The following is a 25,920-nucleotide window of genomic DNA, read 5'->3' on the forward strand; positions in this document are numbered from 1 at the left end:
GTGAAGAAGCCAGATGTGGAGGTCCTGGGCTGGCATGGTTACACGTGGTCTGCGGTTGTGAGGCCGGTTGGATGTACTCCAAAACTCTCTAAGAGAAATTAACATTTAATTATCTGGCAACAGCTCTGTTGGATATTCCTGCAGTCAGCATGCCAATTGCACACTCCCTAAAAACTTTAGACATCTGTGTCATTGTGTTGTGTGACAAAACTGCACATTTTAGAGTGGCCTTTTATTGTTCCCAACACAAGGTGCACCTGTGTAATGATCATGCTGTTTAATCAGCTTCTTGATATGCCATGTGTCAGGTGGTTGGATTATCTTGGCAAAGGAGAAATGCTCACTAACAGGGTTGTAAACAAATTTGTGCACAAAATTTGAGAAATAAGCTTTTGTGTATATGGGACATTTCTGGGATCTTTTATTTCAGCTCATGAAAAATGGGACCCACACTTTATATGTTCTGTTTATATTTTTGTTCAGTATATATCGCAAGTCAAATCGCAATATTTGGTTGAAAAATAGCAATTAGATTTTTTTTACCCATATCGCCCTAACAACCTGGTAACTTTACTATTATACAAACAGAGAGAAAGGAAAAGGGTTATCTTCAGGAGATGTACTTCAAAAGTACAGTGGGGAAAAAAAGGTATGTAGTCCGCCACCAATTGTGCAAGTTCTCCCACTTAAAAAGATGAGAGAGGCCTGTAATTTTCATCATAGGTACACGTCAACTATGACAGACAAATAGAGATTTTTTTTTCCAGAAAATCACATTGTAGGATTTTTTATGAATTTATTTGCAAATTATGGTGGAAAATAAATATTTGGTCACCTACATACAAGCAAGATTTCTGGCTCTCACAGACCTGTAACTTCTTTAAGAGGCTCCTCTGTCCTCCACTCGTTACCTGAATTAATGGCACCTGTTTGAACTTGTTATCAGTATAAAAGACACCTGTCCACAACCTCAAACAGTCACACTCCAAACTCCACTATGGCCAAGACCAAAGAGCTGTCAAAGGACACCAGAAACAAAATTGTAGACCTGCACCAGTGTTACGAACCCCGTGGCTTTAAACGTCTAGGGTGGATGGACAAGAGACCCGTAACATAATTCATGCAAATTAGAATCGTGACATGAAACAGTGAGAACAAAAACTACACAACAACCATAAAAGGCTTATTTTTGAACACACGGTAAAGGTTTGGGGTAAAGGGCTGAGCAGGACCCAAGAAATGAAACAATAGTGTAAAAAAAACCTAAACTGATCTTGCCTGCCTCAAGAACCGCTAAGCTACTGCTAACCATTCAAAAATACAGTGGGTGGTCCGCTCAGGTCTAACTAGTGTTTTTAGACAGTTTTCTTCCTACGGGTAATGTGCGCCCAAGGGCAACTTGCTTAAATTCCCCTTTTCCCAGAAACACACAACAAAGTTACCAAACAGAGTAACCAGCAAATGAGTGAGTACACAGGACACCACAGTATCCATACTCACATACGGAAAATAGTCTCTCTCTACAAACACAACTGACCGGCTTTTAAACAATGGGATGTGTGATTGAAAAACCAGAAACAGGTGGTGCAATGCAGAGGAATGTCCACTGATTGGTCCACCTCAGCAATCAGCAGACACGACAACGACCACCAATCAGGAACATGCAGGACACCTGTGATTAGGGCAGAAGGAGAGGAAAAACACAAAAAGACACAGGATACCTGTGTCCGTAACAACCAGGCTGGGAAGACTGAATCTGCAATAGGTAAGCAGCTTGGTTTGAAGAAATCAACTGTGGGAGCAATTATTAGGAAATGGAAGACATACAAGACCACTGATAATCTCCCTCGATCTGGGGCTCCACGCAAGATCTCACCCCGTGGGGTCAAAATGATCACAAAATCCCAGAACCACACGGGGGGACCTAGTGAATGACCTGCAGAGAGCTGGGACAAAAGTAACAAAGCCTACCATCAGTAACACACTACGCCGCCAGGGACTCAAATCCTGCAGTGCCAGACGTGTCCCCCTGCTTAAGCCAGTACCATGTCCAGGCCCGTCTGAAGTTTGCTAGAGTGCATTTGGATGATCCAGAAGAGGACTGGGAGAATGTCATATGGTCAGATGAAACCAAAATAGAACTTTTTGGTAAAAACTCAACTCGTCGTGTTTGGAGGACAAAGAATGCTGAGTTGCATCCAAAGAACACCATACCTACTGTGAAGCATGGGGGTGGAAACATCAGGCTTTGGGGCTGTTTTTCTGCAAAGGGACCAGGACGACTGATCCGTGTAAAGGAAAGAATGAATGGGGCCATGTATCGTGAGATTTTGAGTGAAAACCTCTTTCCATCAGCAAGGGCATTGAAGATGAAACGTGGCTGGGTCTTTCAGCATGACAATGATCCCAAACACACTGCCCGGGCAACGAAGTAGTGGCTTCGTAAGAAGCATTTCAAGGTCCTGGAGTGGCCTAGCCAGTCTCCAGATCTCAACCCCATAGAAAATCTTTGGAGGGAGTTGAAAGTCCGTGTTGCCCAGCGACAGCCCCAAAACATCACTGCTCTAGAGGAGATCTGCATGGAGGAATGGGCCAAAATACCAGCAACAGTGTGTGAAAACCTTGTGAAGACTTACAGAAAACGTTTGACCTGTGTCATTGCCAACAAAGGGTATATAACAAAGTATTGAGAAACTTTTGTTACTGACCAAATACTTATTTTCCACCATAATTTGCAAATAAATTCATTAAAAATCCTACAATGTGATTTTCTGGATTTGTTTTTCCTCATTTTGTCTGTCATAGTTGACGTGTACCTATGATGAAAATTACAGGCCTCTCTCATCTTTTTAAGTGGGAGAACTTGCACAATTGGTGGCTGACTAAATACTTTTTTCCCCCACTGTAAGTATGATTCATATGCGCCCAATTTAGGCTACATCTCAATCAATGAAAATAAAAACAATTCTGGTGTTCCTAAATTTGATGTGGTGCTCCTAAAAATTACCTGGTACCCCTGCACATGGACTCAGTACTGGTACTCCCTGTATACTGTATAGCAATGTTATTTTTACTCGTTGTTGTTATTCATTATTTACTGTGTTACATTATTTATTCATCGTGTCTATTTAAATGTTGTATTAAATTTTGTATCTTTATCTATAACTCTGCATTGTTGGAAATGTACCCTTAAGTAAACATTTCACCGTTAGTCTACTCCTGTTGTTTACGAAGTATGTGACAAATAAAATGTGATTTGATTTGACACACACACACACGGAGGTGACCCTGACCAGATGGGACAGGCGCCAGTGTTCTGCTGAGGAGGTGAAATGCGACCCCACTCAGTGTCCCAGATGGATGGGCTACTGTCTCCTCTTACCCTACCCTTACTCCCATCTCTCTCTACTCTCTTTCTCTCTCTTTCTCCCGCTCAACGATCTCTCTCTCTCTGTCTCTCAATGATCTCTCCATCTTCTTCTCTATTCCGCTCTCTCTCTCTCTCAATTAAATTATATTTCAATTTAAGGGCTATATTGGCATGGGAAGCATATGTTAACATTGCCAAAGCAATTGAAATAGATCATATTTAACAGTAAACATTACACTCACAAAAGTTCCAAAAGAATAAAGACATTTCAAATGTCATTTTATGTATATACAGTGGGGAGAACAAGTATTTGATACACTGCCGATTTTGCAGGTTTTCCTACTTACAAAGCATGTAGAGGTCTGTAATTTTTATCATAGGTACACTTCAACTGTGAGAGACGGAATCTAAAACAAAAATCCAGAAAATCACATTGTATGATTTTTAAGTAATTCATTTGCATTTTATTGCATGACATAAGTATTTGATACATCAGAAAAGCAGAACTTAATATTTGGTACAGAAACCTTTGTTTGCAATTACAGAGATCATACGTTTCCTGTAGGTCTTGACCAGGTTTGCACACACTGCAGCAGGGATTTTGGCCCACTCCTCCATACAGACCTTCTCCAGATCCTTCAGGTTTCAGGGCTGTCGCTGGGCAATACGGACTTTCAGCTCCCTCCAAAGATTTTCTATTGGGTTCAAGTCTGGAGACTGGCTAGGCCACTCCAGGACCTTGAGATGCTTCTTACAGAGCCACTCCTTAGTTGCCCTGGCTGTGTGTTTCGGGTCGTTGTCATGCTGGAAGACCAAGCCACGACCCATCTTCAATGCTCTTACTGAGGGAAGGAGGTTGTTGGCCAAGATCTCGCGATACATGGCCTCATCCATCCTCCCCTCAATACGGTGCAGTCGTCCTGTCCCCTTTGCAGAAAAGCATCCCCAAAGAATGATGTTTCCACCTCCATGCTTCACGGTTGGGATGGTGTTCTTGGGGTTGTACTCATCCTTCTTCTTCCTCCAAACACGGCGAGTGGAGTTTAGACCAAAAAGCTCTATTTTTGTCTCATCAGACCACATGACCTTCTCCCATTCCTCCTCTGGATCATCCAGATGGTCATTGGCAAACTTCAGACGGGCCTGGACATGCGCTGGCTTGAGCAGGGGGACCTTGCGTGCGCTGCAGGATTTTAATCCATGACGGCGTAGTGTGTTACTAATGGTTTTCTTTGAGACTGTGGTCCCAGCTCTCTTCAGGTCATTGACCAGGTCCTGCCGTGTAGTTCTGGGTTGATCCCTCACCTTCCTCATGATCATTGATGCCCCACGAGGTGAGATCTTGCATGGAGCCCCAGACTGAGGGTGATTGACCGTCATCTTGAACTTCTTCCATTTTCTAATAATTGCGCCAACAGTTGTTGCCTTCTCACCAAGCTGCTTGCCTATTGTCCTGTAGCCCATCCCAGCCTTGTGCAGGTCTACAATTTTATCCCTGATGTCCTTACACAGCTCTCTGGTCTTGGCCATTGTGTAGAGGTTGGAGTCTGTTTGATTGAGTGTGTGGACAGGTGTCTTTTATACAGGTAACAAGTTCAAACAGGTGCAGTTAATACAGGTAATGAGTGGAGAACAGGAGGGCTTCTTAAAGAAAAACTAACAGGTCTGTGAGAGCCGGAATTCTTACTGATTGGTAGGTGATCAAATACTTATATCATGCAATAAAATGCAAATTAATTACTTAAAAATCATACAATGTGATTTTCTGGATTTTTGTTTTAGATTCCGTCTCTCACAGTTGAAGTGTACCTATGATAAAAATGACAGACCTCTACATGCTTTGTAAGTAGGAAAACCTGCAAAATCGGCAGTGTATCAAATACTTGTTCTCCCCACTGTATACAGTGTTGGAACAACGTGCAAATAGTTATAGTACAAAAGGGAAAATAAATCAACATAAATATGGGTTGTATTTACAATGGTGTTTGTTCTTCACTGGTTGCCCTTTTCTTGTGGCAACAGGTCACAAATCTTGCTGCTGTGATGGCACACTGTGGTATTTCACCCAATAGATGTGGGAGTTTAATAAAATTGGGTTTGTTTTCTAATTTTTTGTGGATCTGTGTAATCTGAGGGAAATATGTGTCTCTAATATGGTCATACATTTGGCAGGAGGTTAGGAAGTGCAGCTCAGTTTCCACCTCATTTTGTGGACAGTGTGCACATAGCCTGTCTTCCCTTGAGAGACAGGTCTTTCTCAATAGGAAGGCTATGCTCACTGAGTCTGTACATAGTCAAAGCTTTCCTCAAGTTTGGGTCAGTCACAGTGGTCAGGTATTCTGCCACTGTGTACTCTCTTTTATGGCCAAATAGCATTCTAGTTTGCTCCGTTTTTTTGTTAATTATTTCCAATGTGTCAAGTAATTATGTTTTAGTTTTCTCATGATTTGGTTGGCTCTCTCTCTCTCTCTCTCTCTCTCTCTCTCTCTCTCTCATTCACTCACGCCTGTGTGAGGGCCAAGGGGTCCCTGAGTGAAAGTGAAGCATCTCTGGTGGCACATACCACACACACGTGAGCTTGAAAACATTAATCCAAACACACACACACACACACACACAGTGTGTCTGCACGTATGCGTGCATGCTCGCCTGTGTCTGTTTGTGCTTGGATGAGGGTTTTCAAGCTCACGTGTGTGTGTGGTATGTGCCGCCAGAGACCCTTCACTTTCACTCAGGGACCCCTTGGCCCTCACACAGGCTTGACTGCGGCCTTGTGCGTCCAGGATCCAATATAAGAACTTGGGAATTCCAGCGAGGAAGTTTTTCCTGTAAATGTCCTCCTCCAGGTGAGAGTCATCAATCCCGCTCTGGCCGCATTCCGCCCCGGAACCACGGATCATGTCCAGTCAAAATACTGGAGTGTTTGGTTTCTACCGCCGTACACGGTTGGACGCCAGTGGCAAAAGAGCGAAGTGGAGAGAGAGAGAGAGATGAGAGAGGAGAGAGAGAGAGAGAGAGAGAGAGAGAGAGAGAGAGAGAGAGAGAGAGAGAGAGAGAGAGAGAGGAGAGAGAGAGAGAGAGAGAGAGAGAGAGAGAGAGAGAGAGAGAGAGAGAGAGAGAGAGAGGAGAGAGAGAGAGAGAGAGAGAGAGAGAGAGAGAGAGAGAAGAGAGAGATGAGAGAGAGAGAGAGAGAGAGAGAGAGAGAGAGAGAGAGAAGAGAGAGAGAGAGAGAGAGAGAGAGAGAGAGAGAGAGAGAGGAGAGAGAGAGAGAGAGAGAGAGAGAAACAGTGTGTGTGTACGTGTGTGTGTACATGGCTGGACGCCAGTGGAAAAAACCTGAGGGAGACATGAATAGCAAACCTTGTATCCAATGTTAATTCTCTGCGAAGCCTAAGAAAATAGACAGACAGCCTCTGCCCTCAACTGAACAAAACTCAAACCTTTCATCTCAGATGAAGATAATTGTGTCAAAATGGCCGTCCCTGAAACGTGTGAGTCTCTCACACATTTTCTCTCAACACGTTAGGCTACTTACTGTACTGTACTTTCAGTGAGATCTCCCATCTGTGTATTTCCCTGCTCCGCTTCTTTCGTTTCTTCTCAGCTATAGAGAAACACAGTTCATTAATCATCACCTGGGACTCTGTCAGCCTCACGTTTCATTCTGCTTTTTGATCCAGGCAGTTTGACAGCTCCCTCTCCCTGGCGTTTGATATGCCAGAGGGGTAAGACGGTAGGCTGGGGCACAGGGAGGGGTGCAGGATGGGGTGGAGGGGCGTAGGAGGGGCGCACATCACAGGGGCGCAATTGGCCGTGATGGTGAGCGGTTACCGGATCGGGAGCGATTCCTTTCTTTTTTGGGGATGATCCCCTGACAGTGGTTATGTGTGTGTGTGTGTGTCCAAGGTTTTGGACCCCCTCCAGGAGTGTGGGAATGTCATCTCCCCCCCGTCCCCCCCATGATCTCGTCCTCCTCCTCTCCTTTCTCCCACTCCATCCCTCTCTCCTGCTTCCCATTAGGTTTTATTTGAAATGCAGATTTATATTGACTCATCAGAAACACATGTTGGGCCAAGACACACACACACACATACATACATACAAACACGCACACACACAGGCATGTACGTAAGTACGCACGCACGCACACACACATGCTGAAAGCCGATCCGCGAAGTTCACTGTAAAATCGTCCCAAGGTGCGTTAGACCGGGAGCGCTCCGGAAATACCTGGAAGTTACCCAGGATGCATGTTGTTTTATCTTGCCTCTCCGAGGTCACCAGAGTTCAACCTACCTTCAGAGGCATACCTCTCTGATTGGTCTGGATCAGAACCAGGGAATGTTCTGCCCTCAGGCAGCGTGCTGGGTTCCGGCAGATCCAAGGTTGCATTCATTAGTGCACACTGCAGCAAAACATTTTCCAAAGGAAAACAAAAGTGGTTCCTATTGGACAAGTTCAGGTTGTCTTGAATCCCGAGTGGTCGTAGCCGGCCGCGACCGGGAGACCCATGGGGCGGCGCACAATTGGTCCAGGGTAGGGGAGGGACTGGCCGGCAGGGATGTAGCTCAGTTGGTAGAGCATGGTGTTTGCAACGCCAGGGTTGTGGGTTCGATTCCCACGGGGGGCCAGTATGAAAAATATAAAATAATGTATGCACTAACTGTAAGTTGCTCTGGACAAGAGCGTTTGCTAAATGACTAAAATGTAAATGTCTCTCCCAGCTTCAGTCCGTTTTTTTTCTCCCGTTGGTGCCTATAGAACAGGCTTGCTCTGGCTTCCCAACCCAGCTTTTGCCGGCTTCGTTAATTTAACTTTTTATGGCTGCGCTGTCGCGTTTGTGTGGTCAATTACTGTTTTTCTGGACCTGCAACAAAGGGAATTTGCCACGGGGTAAACATCCCTGTCGGGTACTCCAGTAAAGTGAAGGCCCACTCCCGCTGCTTTTGGGGATGTTTTTTTTTTGTGTAACAGGAAGTTTCGCCCTCTAATGATGCCCTTGGGAAACGAGAGTTCTAGGAACCAAACGGTGTTGCTCATACATAACCATACAACTCAACACCTTGATGTCTCGTTTAGTTGTCTGCCATACAGTGTCTTCAGAAAGTATTCACACCCCTTTACTTCTTCCACATTTTGTTGTGTTACAGCCTGAATTTAAAATGGATTAAATTGTGATATTCGGGGGGATCACTGGCCTACACACAATATCCCATAATGTCAAAGGGGAATTTTGTTTATAGAATTTTTTTTAAATTAATAAAAAATGAAACTCTGAAATGTCTTGAGTCAATAAGTATTCAACCCCTTTGTTATGGCAAGCCTAAATAAGTTCAGTAAAAATGTGCTTAACAAGTCATATAATAAGTTGCTTGGATTCATTCCGTGTTCAGTAATATTGGTTAAAATGATTTTTTAATGACTACCCCATCTCTGTACCCCACACATACATGTATCTGTAAGGTCCCTCAGACGAGCAGTGAATTTCAAGCACAGATTCAACCACAAAGACCAGGGAGGTTTTTCAGTGCCTTGTAAAGAAGGGCACGATTGGTAGAAGTGTAAAAAAAATTAAAAAATTGCAGACGCTGAATATCCCTTTGAGAATGGTGAAGTTATTACATTTGCATTTACATTTACGTCATTTAGCAGACGCTAACAAATTGAGCGACTTACAAATTGGTGCATTCAACTTATGATAGCCAGTGGGACAACCACTTTTTTTTATGGGGGGGGGGGATAGAAGGATTACTTTGATACTATTCCAGGTATTCCTTAAAGAGGTAGGGTTTCAAGTGTCTCCGGAAGGTGGTCAGTGACTCCGCTGTCCTGGCGTCATGGGGGAGCTTGTTCCACCATTGGGGTGCCAGAGCAGCGAATAGCTTTGACTGGGCTGAGTGGGAACTGTGCTTCCATAGAGGTAGGGGGGCTAGCAGGCCAGAGGTGGATGAACGTAGTGCCCTCGATTGGGTATGGGGTCTGATCAGAGCCTGAAGGTAAGGAGGTGCCGTTCCCCTCACAGCTCCGTAGGCAAGCACCATGGTCTTGTAGTAGATGCAAGCCTCAACTGGAAGCCAGTGGAGTGTGCGGAGGAGCGGTGACATGAGAGAACTTGGGAAGGTTGAACACCAGACAGGCTGCAGCGTTCTGGATAAGTTGTAGGGGTTTAATGGCACAGGCAGGGAGCCCAGCCAACAGCGAGTTGCAGTAATCCAGACGGGAGATGACAAGTGCCTGGATCAGGACCTGTGCCGCTTTCTGTGTAAGGTAGGGTCGTACTCTGCGAATGTTGTAGAGCATGAACCTGCAGGATCGGGTCACCGCTTTGATGTTAGCGGAGAACGACAGGGTGTTGTCCAGGGTCACGCCAAGGTTCTTTGCACTCTGGGAGGAGGACACAATGGAGTTGTCAACCGTGATGGCGAGATCATGGAGCGGGCAGTCCTTCCCCGGCAGGAAGAGCAGCTCCGTCTTGCCGAGGTTCAGCTTGAGGTGGTGATCCGACATCCACACTGATATGTCTGCCAGACATGCAGAGATGCGATTCGCCACCTGGTTATCAGAAGGGGGAAAGGAGAAAATGAATTGTGTGTCATCTGCGTAGCAATGATAGGAGAGACCATGTGAGGATATGACAGAGCCAAGTGACTTGGTGTATAGAGAGAATATGAGAGGGCCTAGAACTGAGCCCTGGGGGACACCAGTGGTGAGAGCATGTGGTGCGGAGACAGATTCTCGCCACGCCACCTGGTAGGAGTGATCTGTCAGGTAGGACGCAATCCAAGAGTGTGCCGCGCCGGAGATGCCCAACTCGGAGAGGGTGGAGAGGAGGATCTGATGGTTCACAGTATCAAAGGCAGCAGATAGGTCTAGAAGGATAAGAGCAGATGAGAGAGAGTTAGCTTTAGCAGTGCGGAGAGCCTCCGTGACACAGAGAAGAGCAGTCTCAGTTGAATGACCAGTCTTGAAACCTGACTGGTTTGGATCAAGAAGGTGATTCTGAGAGAGATAGCAGGAGAGTTGGCTAGAGTTTTGGAGAGAAAAGAAAGAAGGGATACTGGTCTGTAGTTGTTGACACCGGAGGGATCGAGTGTAGGTTTTTTGAGGAGGGGTGCAACTCTCTCTCTCTTGAAGACGGAAGGGACATGGCCAGCGGTCAAGGAGGAGTTGATGAGCGAGGTGAGGTAAGGGAGAAGGTCTCCGGAAATGGTCTGGAGAAGAGAGGAGGGGATAGGGTCAAGCGGGCAGGTTGTTGGGCGGCCGGCCGTCACAAGTCGCAAGATTTCATCTGGAGAGAGAGGGGAGAATGAAGTCAAAGCATAGGGTAGGGCAGTGTGAGCAGGACCAGCGGTGTCATTTGACTTAATAAATGAGGATCGGATGTCGTCAACCTTCTTTTCAAAATGGTTGATGAAGTCATCCACAGAGAGGGAGGAGGGAGGGGGAGGAGGAGGATTCAGCAGGGAGGAGAAGGTGGCAAAGAGCTTCCTAGGCTTAGAGGCAGAGGCTTGAAATTTAGAGTGGTAGAAAGTTGCTTTAGCAGTGGAAACAGAGGAAGAGAATGTAGGCTTTGATTAGTATGGTGTGTCAATACACCCAGTCACTACAAAGATACAGGCATCCTTCCTAATTCAGATGCGTGAGAGGAAGGAAACTATTCAGGGATTTCACCATGAGGCCAATGGTGATTTTAAAACAGTTACATGGTTGTGATATGAGAAAACTGTGGATGGGTCAACAAAATTGTAGTTAGCCTGTACAGAATAAAAATATTCCAAAACATGCATCCTGTTTGCAAAAAGACACTAAAGTAATACTGCAAAAAATGTGGCAAAGAAATGTACATTTTGTCCTGAATACAAAGAGTTATATTTGGGGCAAATCGAACACAGCACATCACTGAGTACCACTCTTCATATTTTCAAGCATGGTGGTGGCTGCATCATGTTATGGGTATGCTTGTCATCGGCAGGGACCGGAGTTTTTTAGGATAAAAATAAACGGAATACAGCTATAAACACAGGCAAAATCCTAGAGGAAAACCTGGTTAAGTCTGCTTTCCAACAGTGTCGGAAATTCACCTTTCAGCAGGACAATAACCTAAAACACAAGGTCAAATCTATACTGGAGTTCCATACCAAGACGACATTGAATGTTCCTGAGTGGCGTAGTTACAGTTTTGACTTAAATCTTCCTTTTCAAATCTATGGCAAGACTTGAAAATGACTGTCTAGCAACGATCAACAATCAACTTGACAGAGGTTGAATAATAAATAAATAAAAAATGGGCAAATATTGTACAATCCAGGTGAGCAAAGCTCTTAGAGACTTACCCAAAAAGACTCACCGCTGTAATCGCCACCAAAGGTGCTTCTATAAAGTATTGACTCATGGGTGTGAATACATATGTAAATGAGATATTTCTGTATTTCATTTTCAATAACTTAGCAAAAACATCTAAAAACATGTCACTTTGCCATTATTGGGATATTGTGTGTAGATGGGTGTGAAAAAAATTGATTTAATTGATTTAGAATTCAGGCTGTAACACAACAAAATGTGGAATAAGTAAAGAGGTATGAATACTTTCTGATGGCACTGTAACAGAGAAAAAGGCTTCGGTTTGGATTATTTGCATAAACGTTTTTCTATTTTAAATGTTTTCACCTGACACTGTGTTGACAGCACCAAGGACTGAGTGAATGTGAGGACATTTGAGGGATCAAAAGGGTTGAACGCGGGGCTCACATTTTTCCTAGAACCATCACCAAGGTTACGGGGAGGTTATGGGAAGGATTCACTGCATAGATCCTCCCTCTGTCTGTGTGTGGGTGTAGCCTAGCAGTTAGAGCATTGGGCCAGTAACCGAAAGGTTGCTGGTTCGAACACCTGAGCTGACTAGGTGAAAAATCAGTTGACATGCCCTTGAGCAAGGCACTTAACCCTAATTTGCTCCAGGTATGCTGTACTACTATGGCTGACCCTGTAAAACAACACATTTCACTGCACCTATCCGGTGGATGTGACAATAAAATGTTATTTTTTTCTCATCTCGTTATAAGGGTCCACCTGAGGAGAGTCTGTTTCCGTTGTCATGGTAAATTCCTGCGGTGTCAGAACCGGCTCTGTGCTCTCTATGGGGGAGATCCCCCTCTGAGGCCCCCTTTCATAGCCCCTGGGTCGCCCCCTGCCCTGCCTGTCTGAAATGAAAAGACTTTCTGTCCTTGTCTTCTGTGAGGGTACACAGTGTAGGTGATGTACCTTGGAGAAGCACTCTCATATACAGTGGGGGAAAAAAGTATTTAGTCAGCCACCAATTGTGCAAGTTCTCCCACTTAAAAAGATGAGAGGCCTGTAATTTTTATCATAGGTACACGTCAACTATGACAGACAAATTGAGATTTTTTTTCTCCAGAAAATCACATTGTAGGATTTTTTATGAATTTATTTGCAAATTATGGTGGAAAATAAGTATTTGGTCACCTATGAACAAGCAAGATTTCTGGCTCTCACAGACCTGTAACTTCTTCTTTAAGAGGCTCCTCTGTCCTCCACTCGTTACCTGTATTAATGGCACCTGTTTGAACTTGTTATCAGTAAAAAAGACACCTGTCCACAACTTCAAACAGTCACACTCCAAACTCCACTATGGCCAAGACCAAAGAGCTGTCAAAGGACACCAGAAACAAAATTGTAGACCTGCACCAGGCTGGGAAGACTGAATCTGCAATAGGTAAGCAGCTTGGTTTGAAGAAATCAACTGTGGGAGCAATTATTAGGAAATGGAAGACATACAAGACCACTGATAATCTCCCTCGATCTGGGGCTCCACGCAAGATCTCACTCCGTGGGGTCAAAATGATCACAAGAACGGTGAGCAAAAATCCCAGAACCACACGGGGGGACCTAGTGAATGACCTGCAGAGAGCTGGGACCAAAGTAACAAAGCCTACCATCAGTAACACACTACGCCGCCAGGGACTCAAATCCTGCAGTCCCAGACGTGTCCCCCTGCTTAAGCCATGTCCAGGCCCGTCTGAAGTTTGCTAGAGTGCATTTGGATGATCCAGAAGAGGATTGGGAGAATGTCATATGGTCAGATGAAACCAAAATAGAACTTTTTGGTAAAAACTCAACTCGTCGTGTTTGGAGGACAAAGAATGCTGAGTTGCATCCAAAGAACACCATACCTACTGTGAAGCATGGGGGTGGAAACATCATGCTTTGGGGCTGTTTTTCTGCAAAGGGACCAGGACGACTGATCCGTGTAAAGGAAAGAATGAATGGGGCCATGTATCGTGAGATTTTGAGTGAAAACCTCCTTCCATCAGCAAGGGCATTGAAGATGAAACGTGGCTGGGTCTTTCAGCATGACAATGATCTCAAACACACCGCCCGGGCAACGAAGGAGTGGCTTCGTAAGAAGCATTTCAAGGTCCTGGAGTGGCCTAGCCAGTCTCCAGATCTCAACCCCATAGAAAATCTTTGGAGGGAGTTGAAAGTCCGTGTTGCCCAGCGACAGCCCCAAAACATCACTGCTCTAGAGGAGATCTGCATGGAGGAATGGGCCAAAATACCAGCAACAGTGTGTGAAAACCTTGTGAAGACTTACAGAAAACGTTTGACCTGTGTCATTGCCAACAAAGGGTATATAACAAAGTATTGAGAAACTTTTGTTATTGACCAAATTCTTATTTTCCACCATAATTTGCAAATAAATTCATAAAAAATCCTACAATGTGATTTTCTGGATTTTTTTTCTCATTTTGTCTGTCATAGTTGACGTGTACCTATGATGAAAATTACAGGCCTCTCTCATCTTTTTAAGTGGGAGAACTTGCACAATTGGTGGCTGACTTACTTTTTTTCCCCACTGTAAACTAACAACAGACATTTCTGGGAGGCATGTTTGTTTTTGTACTAGTGAGGATGTAGATCGTGTATCTCTGATATAGGTAGAACTATGTAGAGGTATCTAAGAGCATTATTCACTTCAACATGAAGACGTGTTTTAAACCTTGTTTTTAAAAATGTGTATAGCAGTTTCTTATTTTTTAAATTGATGTTTTTAACGTATTTAATGTATTTATTTAACAGTTCACCTGTCCAAGGTGGTATGCCTATACACCCCCAATATGTTCTCTTTGTAAGGCTTTCTAACAACGTGCCATACATTGGAAGTTTATTTAGAAAATCTAACAGTTTTCTTTGGCATTCGGTTGAGAATGACCTTAAATGACCTCCAGCCAAATTAGGATTAGTGCTTTGGTTAATCTGGGCCGCATTTTCACACATCACACTGTATGACCATTGTATGTCGCACTGTAGGACCATAATTCCTGTCGCACCATAGGACCATAATTCCTGTCGCACCATAGGACCATTATTTGTGTCGCAACCGATGACCAATATTTCCATGATGGCCAGTCGATGACGGAATTCAATATACTAGATTAAAAAAAATAAGAGATGATCTATCCTAGATTAGAGATGTCTATCCTAGATAGATTTTTTTTGTCATTTAGCAGATGCTCTTTCCAGAGCGACTTACAGTTAGTGAGTGCATACATTTTCATACTTTTTTCATACTGTATTATCTGTACTTGATAAGAGATTATCTGTACTAGATTTTCTATTTCTATTGTTTCTGGGCATTGGGACAAGGGGAGGGGGTGGCGTGGTAATTGGGGGTGGGAGGGGAGGGAGGGAGTCGCGGGTGCTACGTGATGTGTGTTTTATGCTGAAGACATGGTAATTTTTCCGCCTGCACACTCAACAAAGAAGACGTGACTTCAGGGTGTTGAAAGGGGGAGGAGAACTCTCTGACAATTAATCACCCATCTCTGTCTATCTCCCTCTCTCTCATGTGTACTTTCCCTATCCCCCCCTCCCTCCCTCTATTTCAGACATCTCGCTCTACCTCCCTTCCCCTCTCTCTCCTTCTCTCCCTCCCTCTCTTTGTCCCTCTCTCAGTCCATGCTGTAATGTATAGATGATGTCATTGTAGAGGTTGCACTCAGTACTTAACGTTGCTTGCAAGTAGGTAGACATTGTGTGTGTATGTCCCAAATGGCACCCTATTCCTATAGTGCACTACATTTCACCAGGGCCCCATTGGGCTCTGGTCAAAAGTAGTGCAGCATGTAGAGAATAGGTTTCCATTTGAAACCCACCCAGTAACCTCAGGATTCTGAACGATCTGTACGTTATGTGGGTGGTCCCCGGATTCTGTGTCTGTCCGTCATTTCTCGTTACCTCAAGGTGACTTGGGCCCCGCTGTGTGTGTCCCCTAGCCTGTACTGGCCAGAAGAAGAGCCCTGTCTGACCAATCAGCAGGCAGCCATCATTGCCATGGGGGAAAAAAACTGGAGGAAAGGGAACCATCCATTAAGGAACAATGTCTTGAAGGACGGGGAAAAGAAGACAAAAAGAAGAAGGTTATTTTCCGTCTTTGAAGGCTGTCGCTGTTGGGAAGCATTTTTCAAAAAGGGCCTCCATCTCTCTACCCCATCCCTGTTCATATCTTTCCCTGTGTTTTGTAAGGTGAACCTTTGTCCCAGTCTGAGGTCCTGAGCGCTCAGGAGCAGGTTTCATTAAGGATCTCTCTGTACTTTGCTCTGTTCATCTTTGCCTCAATCCTGACTAGTCTCCCAGTCCCTGCTGCTGAAAAATATCCCCACATGGGCATGATGCTGCCACCATCATGCTTCAACCGTAGGGGTGGTGCCAGGTTTCCTCCAGACGTGACGCTTGGCATTCAGGCCAAAGAGTTCAATCTTGGTTTCATCAGACCAGAGAATCTTGTTTCTCATGGTCTGAGAGTCTTTAGGTGCCTTTTGGCAAACTCCAAGCGGGCTGTCATGTGCCTTTTACTGAGGAGTGGCTTCCGTCTGGCCACTCTACCATAAAGGCCTGATTGGTGGAGTGCTACAGAGATGGTTGTCCTTCTGGAAGGTTCTCCCATCTCCACAGAGGAACTCTAGAGCTCTGTCAGTGACCATCGTGTTCTTGGTCACCTCCTTGACCAAGGCCCTTCTCCCCTGATTGCTCAGTTTGGCCGGGTGGCCAGCTCTAGGAAGAGTCTTGGTGGTTCCAACCAATCCATTTTTTGGTACCCTTCCCCAGATCTGTGCCTCGACACAATCCTGTCTCGGAGCTCTACGGACAATTCCTTCGACCTCATGGCTTGGTTTTTGCTCTGACATGCACTGTCAGCTGTGGGACCTTATATAGACAGGTGTGCCTTTCCAAATCATGTCCAATCACTTGAATTTACCACAGGTGGACTCCAATCAAGTTGTAGAAACATCTCAAGGATGATCAATGGAAACAGGATACACCGGAGCTCAATTTTGAGTCTCATATCAAAGGGTCTGAATACTTATATAAATAAGGTAAAAACCCGTTTTCACTTTGTCATTATGGGGTATTGTGTGTAGATTGATGAGGACTATAAAAATAAAATCATTTTTACAATAAGGCTGTAATGTAACAAAATGTGGAAAAAGTCAAGGGGTCTGAATACTTTCCGAAGGCACTGTAGATATCTATCTAGATATATACGCTGTCTTTGGCTCTGTATATATATATATATATATATATATATATATATATATATATATATATAGATATATACCCTGTCTTTTTATCTGTATATATAGATATCTATATAGATATATACCCTGTCTTTGGCTCTGTATATATAGATATCTATCTAGATATATACCCTGTCTTTTTGTCTGTAGATATAGATATCTATCGAGATATATACCCTGTCTGTCTCTGTAGATAAAGATATCTATCTAGATATATACCCTGTATGTCTCTGCAGATATAGATATCTATCTAGATATAAACCCTGTATTTGTCTCTGTAGATATAGATATCTATCTAGATATATACCCTGTCTGTCTCTGTAGATATAGATATCTATCTAGATATATACCCTGTATTTGTCTCTGTAGATATAGATATCTATCTAGATATATATACCCTGTCTGTCTCTGTAGATATAGATATCTATCTAGATTTGTACCCCGTCTGTCTCTGTAGATATAGATATCTATCTCGATATATACCCTGTATTTGTCTCTGTAGATATAGATATCTATGTAGATATATACCCTGTTTGTCTCTGTAGATATAGATATCTATCTAGATATATACCCTGTCTGTCTCTGTAGATATAGATATCTATCTAAATATATATCCTGTCTGTCTCTGTAGATATAGATATCTATCTAGATATATACCCTGTCTGTCTCTGTAGATATAAATATCTATCTAGATATATACCCTGTATGTCTCTGCAGATATAGATATCTATCTAGATATAAACCCTGTATTTGTCTCTGTAGATATAGCTATATATCTAGATATATACCCTGTCTGTCTCTGTAGATATAGATATCTATCTAGATATATAACCTGTATTTGTCTCTGTAGATATAGATATCTATCTAGATATATACCCTGTATTTGTCTCTGTAGATATAGATATCTATCTAGATATAAACAATGTATTTGTCTCTGTAGATATAGATATCTATCTAGATATATACCCTGTCTGTCTCTGTAGATATATATATATATAGATATATACCCTGTCTGTCTCTGTAGATATAGATATCTATCTAGATATATAGCCTGTATTTGTCTCTGTAGATATATATATCTATCTAGATATATACCCTGTCTGTCTCTGTAGATATAGATATCTATCTAGATATATACCCTGTATTTGTCTCTGTAGATATAGATATCTATCTAGATATATACCCTGTCTGTCTCTGTAGATATAGATATATATCTAGATATATAACCTTTATTTGTCTCTGTAGATATATATATATCTATATAGATATATACCCTGTCTGTCTCTGTAGATATAGATATCTATCTAGATATATACCCTGTCTGTCTCTGTAGATATAGATATCTATCTAGATATATACCCTGTCTGTCTCTGTAGATATAGATATCTATCTAGATATATACCCTGTATGTCTCTGTAGATATAGATATCTATCTAGATATATACCCTGTCTGTCTCTGTAGATATAGATATCTATGTAGATATATACCCTGTCTGTCTCTGTAGATATAGATATCTATGTAGATATATACCGTCTGTCTCTGTAGATATAGATATATCTAGATATTTACCCCGTCTGTCTCTGTAGATATAGATATCTATCGCGATATATACCCTGTATTTGTCTATGTAGATATAGATATCTATGTAGATATATACCCTGTCTGTCTCTGTAGATATAGACATCTATCTCGATAGGTACTCTGTATTTGTCTCTGTAGATATAGATATCTATGTAGATATATACCCTGTATTTGTCTCTGTAGATATATATCTATCTAGATATATACCCTGTCTGTCTCTGTAGATATAGATATCTATGTAGATATATACCCTGTATTTGTCTCTGTATATATATATATACAGTGAGGAGAACAAGTATTTGATACACTGCCGATTTTGCAGGTTTTCCTACTTACAAAGCATGTAGAGGTCTGTAATTTTGATCATAGGTACACTTCAACTGTGAGAGACGGAATCTAAAACAAAAATCCAGAAAATCACATTGTATGATTTTTAAGTAATTAATTTGCATTTTATTGCGTGACATAAGTATTTGATCACCTACCAACCAGTAAGAATTCCGGCTCTCACAGACCTGTTAGTTTTTCTTTAAGAAGCCCTCCTGTTCTCCACTCATTACCTGTATTAACTGCACCTGTTTGAACTCGTTACCTGTATAAAAGACACCTGTCCACACACTCAATCAAACAGACTCCAACCTCTCCACAATGGCCAAGACCAGAGAGCTGTGTAAGGACATCAGGGATAAAAATTTAGACCTACACAAGGCTGGGATGGGCTACAGGACAATAGGCAAGCAGCTTGGTGAGAAGGCAACAACTGTTGGCGCAATTATTAGAAAATGGAAGAAGTTCAAGATGACGGTCAATTACCCTCGGTCTGGGGCTCCATGCAAGATCTCACCTCGTGGGGCATCAATGATCATGAGGAAGGTGAGGGATCAGCCCAGAACTACACGGCAGGACCTGGTCAATGACCTGAAGAGAGCTGGGACCACAGTCTCAAAGAAAACCATTAGTAACACACTACGCCGTCATGGATTAAAATCCTGCAGCGCACGCAAGGTCCCCCTGCTCAAGCCAGCGCATGTCCAGGCCCGTCTGAAGTTTGCCAATGACCATCTGGATGATCCAGAGGAGGAATGGGAGAAGGTCATGTGGTCTGATGAGACAAAAATAGAGCTTTTTGGTCTAAACTCCACTCGCCGTGTTTGGAGGAAGAAGAAGGATGAGTACAACCCCAAGAACACCATCCCAACCGTGAAGCATGGAGGTGGAAACATCATTCTTTGGGGATGCTTTTCTGCAAAGGGGACAGGACAACTGCACCGTATTGAGGGGAGGATGGATGGGGCCATGTATCGCGAGATCTTGGCCAACAACCTCCTTCCCTCAGTAAGAGCATTGAAGATGGGTCGTGGCTGGGTCTTCCAGCATGACAACGACCCGAAACACACAGCCAGGGCAACTAAGGAGTGGCTCCGTAAGAAGCATCTCAAGGTCCTGGAGTGGCCTAGCCAGTCTCCAGACCTGAACCCAATAGAAAATCTTTGGAGGGAGCTGAATGTCCGTATTGCCCAGCGACAGCCCCGAAACCTGAAGGATCTGGAGAAGGTCTGTATGGAGGAGTGGGCCAAAAGCCCTGCTGCAGTGTGTGCAAACCTGGTCAAGACCTACAGGAAACGTATGATCTCTGTAATTGCAAACAAAGGTTTCTGTACCAAATATTAAGTTCTGCTTTTCTGATGTATTAAATACTTATGTCATGCAATAAAATGCAAATTAATTACTTAAAAATCATACAATGTGATTTTCTGGATTTTTGTTTTAGATTCCGTCTCTCACAGTTGAAGTGTACCTATGATAAAAATTACAGACCTCTATATGCTTTGTAAGTAGGAAAACCTGCAAAATCGGCAGTGTGTCAAATACCTCTTCTCCCCACTGTATATATATCTATCTAGATATATACCCTGTATTTGTCTCTGTAGATATAGATATCTATCTAGATATATACCATGTATTTGTCTCTGTAGATATAGATATCTATCTAGATATATACCCTGTATTTGTCTCTGTAGATATAGATATCTATCTAGATATGTACCCTGTCTGTCTCTGTAGATATAGATATCTATCTAGATATGTACCCTGTCTGTCTCTGTAGATATAGATATCTATCTAGATATGTACCCTGTCTGTCTCTGTAGATATAGATATCTATCTAGATATATACCCCATCTATCTCTGTAGATATAGATATCTATCTAGATATATACCCCATCTATCTCTGTAGATATAGATATCTATCTAGATATATACCCTGTATTTGTCTCTGTAGATATAGATATCTATCTAGATATGTACCCTGTCTGTCTCTGTAGATATAGATATCTATCTAGATATGTACCCTGTCTGTCTCTGTAGATATAGATATCTATCTAGATATATACCCCATCTATCTCTGTAGATATAGATATCTATCTAGATATATACCCTGTATTTGTCTCTGTAGATATAGATATCTATCTAGATATGTACCCCGTCTGTCTCTGTAGATATACTGTACACCACAGGAGTCTGCTGAGGGGAGGACGGCTCATAATAATGGCTGGAATGGAGTCAATGGAATGGTATCAACCACTTGTTTGATTTTGTTGATACTATTCCATTGAATCCGTTCCAGCCATTACTATGAGCCGTACTCCCCAATTAAGGTGGCTCCGGCTGCCCGTGATGTATACCCTGTCTGTCTCCGTCTAAGGGTGGTCTGTTCTGACAGGCTGCACTGTCATCTGTGAGGGATGTACCTCTATACTGAAGTGTACAGTAATAATAATATTAATAATAATAACAGTATTCCGCCTGTCTGATGTGTATATATAGTGTTTTGCTCTTTTCCAACAATACAGTAGTACTTTAAATGTGTTTTTACAAAAGTCAGGTAGAACAAAAACACATGAGAAAGTAAGTAAGCTACTGTATATACAGGGTCAGTTCCAGGGTCAGTTCCAGAACCATATTTACAATGTGCAGGGACTCTGGAGTGGTAGGGTTTGATATGTATAGGGATAAGGTGACTAGGCATCAGGATATATGATAAACAGAGTAGCAGCAGTGTATATGATGATTGTATGTGAGTGTGTTATGTGTGTGTGTGTGTGTGTGTGAGAAAATGAAGTGTGTGTCAGTGTGTAGTGTGCATAGCGTGAGCGTGCGTAGAAGCAGTTCAATAAATTAATAAAATAGTTAGGTCAATGCAGACAGTCTGTTTATCCACTTTGTTAGCTACAGTATTTAGCAGTCTTATGGCTTGGGGATAGAAGTTGTTCAGGAGCCTGTTGGTGTCAGACTTGATGCTCCGGTACCTCTTGCCGTGCGGAAGCAGAAAGAACAGTCTATGGCTTGGGTGGCTGGAATCATGAACAATTCTCTGGGCCTTTCTTTCAAACCGCCTGACATAGAGGTCTTGGATGGAAGGGAGCTAGGCCCCAGTGATGTACTGGGCTGTCCGCACCACCCTCTGTACCGCCATGTGATCGAGGGCGGTGCAGTTGCCAGACCGAGCAATGTTGCAGCCATTCAAGATGCTCTCAATGTTACAGCGGTATACCCTTGTGAGGATTTGAGGGCCCATGCCAAATCTTTTCAACCTCCTGAGAGGGAAGGGGGGCTGTCTCGCCTTTTTCACGACTGTTTGCGTGTGTGTGTGGACCATTTAATTCCTTAGTGATTTGGACACATAGAGGAACTTGAAGCTCTCGACCTACTCCACTGCAACCCTGTTGATGTAGCTGGGGGCGTGCTCACCCCCCAGTTTCCTGTAGTCCTCAATCAGCTCCTTGGTCTTACTGACATTGAGGGAGAGGTTGTTGTTGTCCTGGCACCACACTGCCAGGTCACGGACCTCCTCCCTGTAGGCTGTCTCATCATTGCCGGTAATCAGGCTTACCAACTTCGTATCGTCAGCACACTTGATGATGGTGTTGGAGTCGTGTGTGGCCATGCAGTCGTGCGTAAACAGGGAGTACAGGAGGGGACTAAACACACACCCCTGTGGGGCCCCCGTGTTGAGGGTCAGCGTGGTGGAGGCAATGTTTCCTTCCCTCACCACCTGGGGCCGGACCGTCAGGAAGTCCAGGATCCAGTTCCAGAGGGAGGTGTTCAGTCCAAGGGTCCCAAGCTTGGTGACGAGTGTGGAGGGGACTATGGTGTTGAACGCTGAGCTGTAGTCCATTAACAATATTATCACATAGGTATTCCTCTTACCTTGTGGTGCAATTAAGATTGCATCATCTATGAATCTGTTGGGGCGGTATGCAAATTGGAGTGGGTCTAAGGTGTCTGGGATAATGGAGATGATGTGTGCCATAACCAGCCTTTCAAAGCATTTCATGACTACAGATGTGAGTGCTACAGGGCAGTAGTCATTGTGGAAGGTAGCCTTAGAGTTATTGGGAACAAGAATGATGGTGGTCAGCTTGAGACATGTGGGGATTATAGACTGGGACAAGGAGAGGTTGAAAATGACCGTGAATATGCCTGCCAGCTGTTCTGTGCATGCCCTGGAATAGCGTCCGGACCCCGCAGCCTTACAAGTGTTGAACTGATTAATAACCTTACTCACGTCGGCCTTCGAAGAGCTAGATCACCCAGTCCCCTGGGTCAGCGGGGGCTGTTTTTTTTTTCTTTTTTTTTCTCGCTGTTGTTTTTGCCGAAGCGTGCATAAAAGTCATTGAGTTGGTCTGGTAGAGAGGCACCGTTGGGCAGATCACGGCTGGGTCTTCCTTTGTAATCCATAATGGACTGTAGCCCCTGACACATGCGTCAGGCTGTGTAATAGGATTCCACCTTGTTCCTATATTGTCCTTTTGCCTGTTTGGTGGCTCTGTGGAGGTCGTAGCGGGACTTCCTGTACTTGTTTGTGTCCTCAGCCGAACCCTCTGGGTTGGCTGCGATGGCCCTGTGTGCGGTAACTATTTCATGGATCGGCTTAGTGTACTGTAGATAGAGGGAGGTGAGGGGAGGACCCTTTGTCAGTTTGGCATTGTAGTACTGTGAGTTTGTTATTGATGTTGAAGGGGAATAGAGGACATTCTGGTTATTGTAGATATTTCCTAACAGTGAAGAGGGACTGTAGTGTATATACTCTGAAGACAAGGGAAGAGAGAGAAACCAAGGTCATGGCATCCAAAAAATAAATAACTTTACAATAGCCAACCAGGCCGTTCAACCCTCACCAGAGCAATGAGAGATGATGGGTGGTGAAAATAACCCCTCTAGCCCCTCCTCCCCCTCCCACCTTCCTAGCCCCCGGCCTCACAGCTGCCCATACCCTCAGCGTCCAGACCCAGTCTGAGAACCTCTGTTGGACCCCCCTCCGGGACCTCAGTGTTACCTCCCTTATGGGGTCTCTCCTAACCCCAAACAGAGAGCTGTCACCTCGGGCATGGCTTAGCCTGTCAGACCCCTGTTGGACCCACAGCTGGATCTTTGAACCAGGAAGCAAAGGACACCATGGGGACACTCCGCAGGTCTTTTCAGATGTGTGTCAGCATGTAAACGTGGATTGAAATTAACCCGATGTGACATAGGAAAATTGCCACCAACGAAGGCCGGTGGAGGCCAGTTAGAGTGAGAGGCCTCAGGGAAGCCATCAAACAACGGGACAGGATAATGAGTGACAAAAAGCTACTGTCTGAGCGCATTAGCTCTCTCTCTCTCTCTCTCTCTCTCTCTCTCTCTCTCTCTCTCTCTCTCTCATCTCTCTCTCTCTCTCTCTCTCTCTCTCTCTCTCTCTCTCTCTCTCTCTCTCTCTCTCTCTCTCTCTCTCTCTCTCTCTCTCTCTCTCTCTCTCTCTCTCTCTGAGCAGTTAAAACTATTTCCACAATATGGGATTAGGGTACAGCACTTCAAAGACGTAGTCGGCTCAACGTTTGTCGCCATGCCGACACGTTTGTCTGCTATTGATCATAACGCACACCACAATGGTAACATAATTCAAACGTTTGCTGAACATTAGGTGCACACCCGATCCGACCGTCTGCTTCAAAGCTACCTATTGATCACCGATAAACCATTCAATACATGTAGGTTTTAATTGAACGTTAGCCCAGAGTTAGCTGAGCGTTAGTGGAGTGATAACCAGACGTTGTGGAAGCGTTATGTCTGATGCCTAACGATCGTGTGCACCAGCGATGACCTATTTGCCGCGGTTACAGCGGGGAGTGCTGGGTGGTCTCTGTGACGACGGGGAATAGGTTATGCAACCGGGGCGATGGAGGGTTGGAGTTTGATTGGATGCCGATAGGGCCATGTGATCCCCACAGAGGGAATTACACATGCATCACTTCCCCCGATCCCTCCACTCAACAGAGAGGCAAATTACAGGCTAACAGTCTACAGCTGCCCCCAATGCCGGCCCCAGTCTCTACTAGTATAGGACAATGGCATTGTTCTGGGGGCGCGCACACGTGTGCACACGCATGAATTGCAAACGCACACGTAGAAGAACACGTACGTACAGACACACACTAGCACGGAAGCATGGCAAGCACGCACGCACCAACATACACACATTCACCTCAAGGGTAAGGGAGCCTGTCACCCTCAATTCTATGAAACCTGAACCGTCCCAACAGCGACAGCCTTCAAAGACGGAAAATAACCTTCTTCTTTTTGTCTTCTTTTCCCGGTCCTTCAAGACATTGTTCCTTAATGGATGGTTCCCTTTCCTCCAGTTTTTTTCCCCCATGGCAATGATGGCTGACTGCTGATTGGTCAGACAGGGCTCTTCTTCTGGCCAGTACAGGCTAGGGGACACACACAGCGGGGCCCAAGTCGCCTTGAGGTAACGAGAAATGACGGACAGACACAGAATCCGGGGACCACCCACATAACGTACAGAATCCTGAGGTTACTGGGTGGGTTTCAAATGGAAACCTATTCTCTACATGCTGCACTACTTTTGACCAGAGCCCAATGGGGCCCTGGTGAAATGTAGTGCACTATAGGAATAGGGTGCCATTTGGAATGCAACCTGGGTGTTTATATACTGTATTACTGTAGTACTCTATGTCAGGCATATGGGCTTAGCATACGTTATTACACAATAGTCTTAGTCTAGCCTCTTAGGCACCCTGCCCATTAGTGTGTGTGTGTAATGGGCCTGTCTAGGTATTTTTCTCAGTGAAGGTGACCTTAGCAGACATGCAAGTGTGTGTGAGTGCTGGTGTGTGTGTGTGCACACTGTGGGACAACGTGTGCTGTATGTATAGCATTATAGAGAGAGAGAGAGAGAGAGAGAGAGAGAGGAGAGAGGGGAGAGGAGAGAGCAGAGAGGAAAGAGAGAGAGAGAGAGAGAGAGAGAGAGAGAGAGAGAAGAGAGAGAGAGAGAGAGAGAGAGAGAGAGAGAGAGAGAGAGAGAGAGAGAG

The sequence above is a fragment of the Coregonus lavaretus genome (genome assembly GCF_964263955.1).
Source record: "Coregonus lavaretus genome assembly, chromosome: 33".
In the NCBI taxonomy this organism is placed as follows: Eukaryota; Metazoa; Chordata; class Actinopteri; order Salmoniformes; family Salmonidae; genus Coregonus; species Coregonus lavaretus.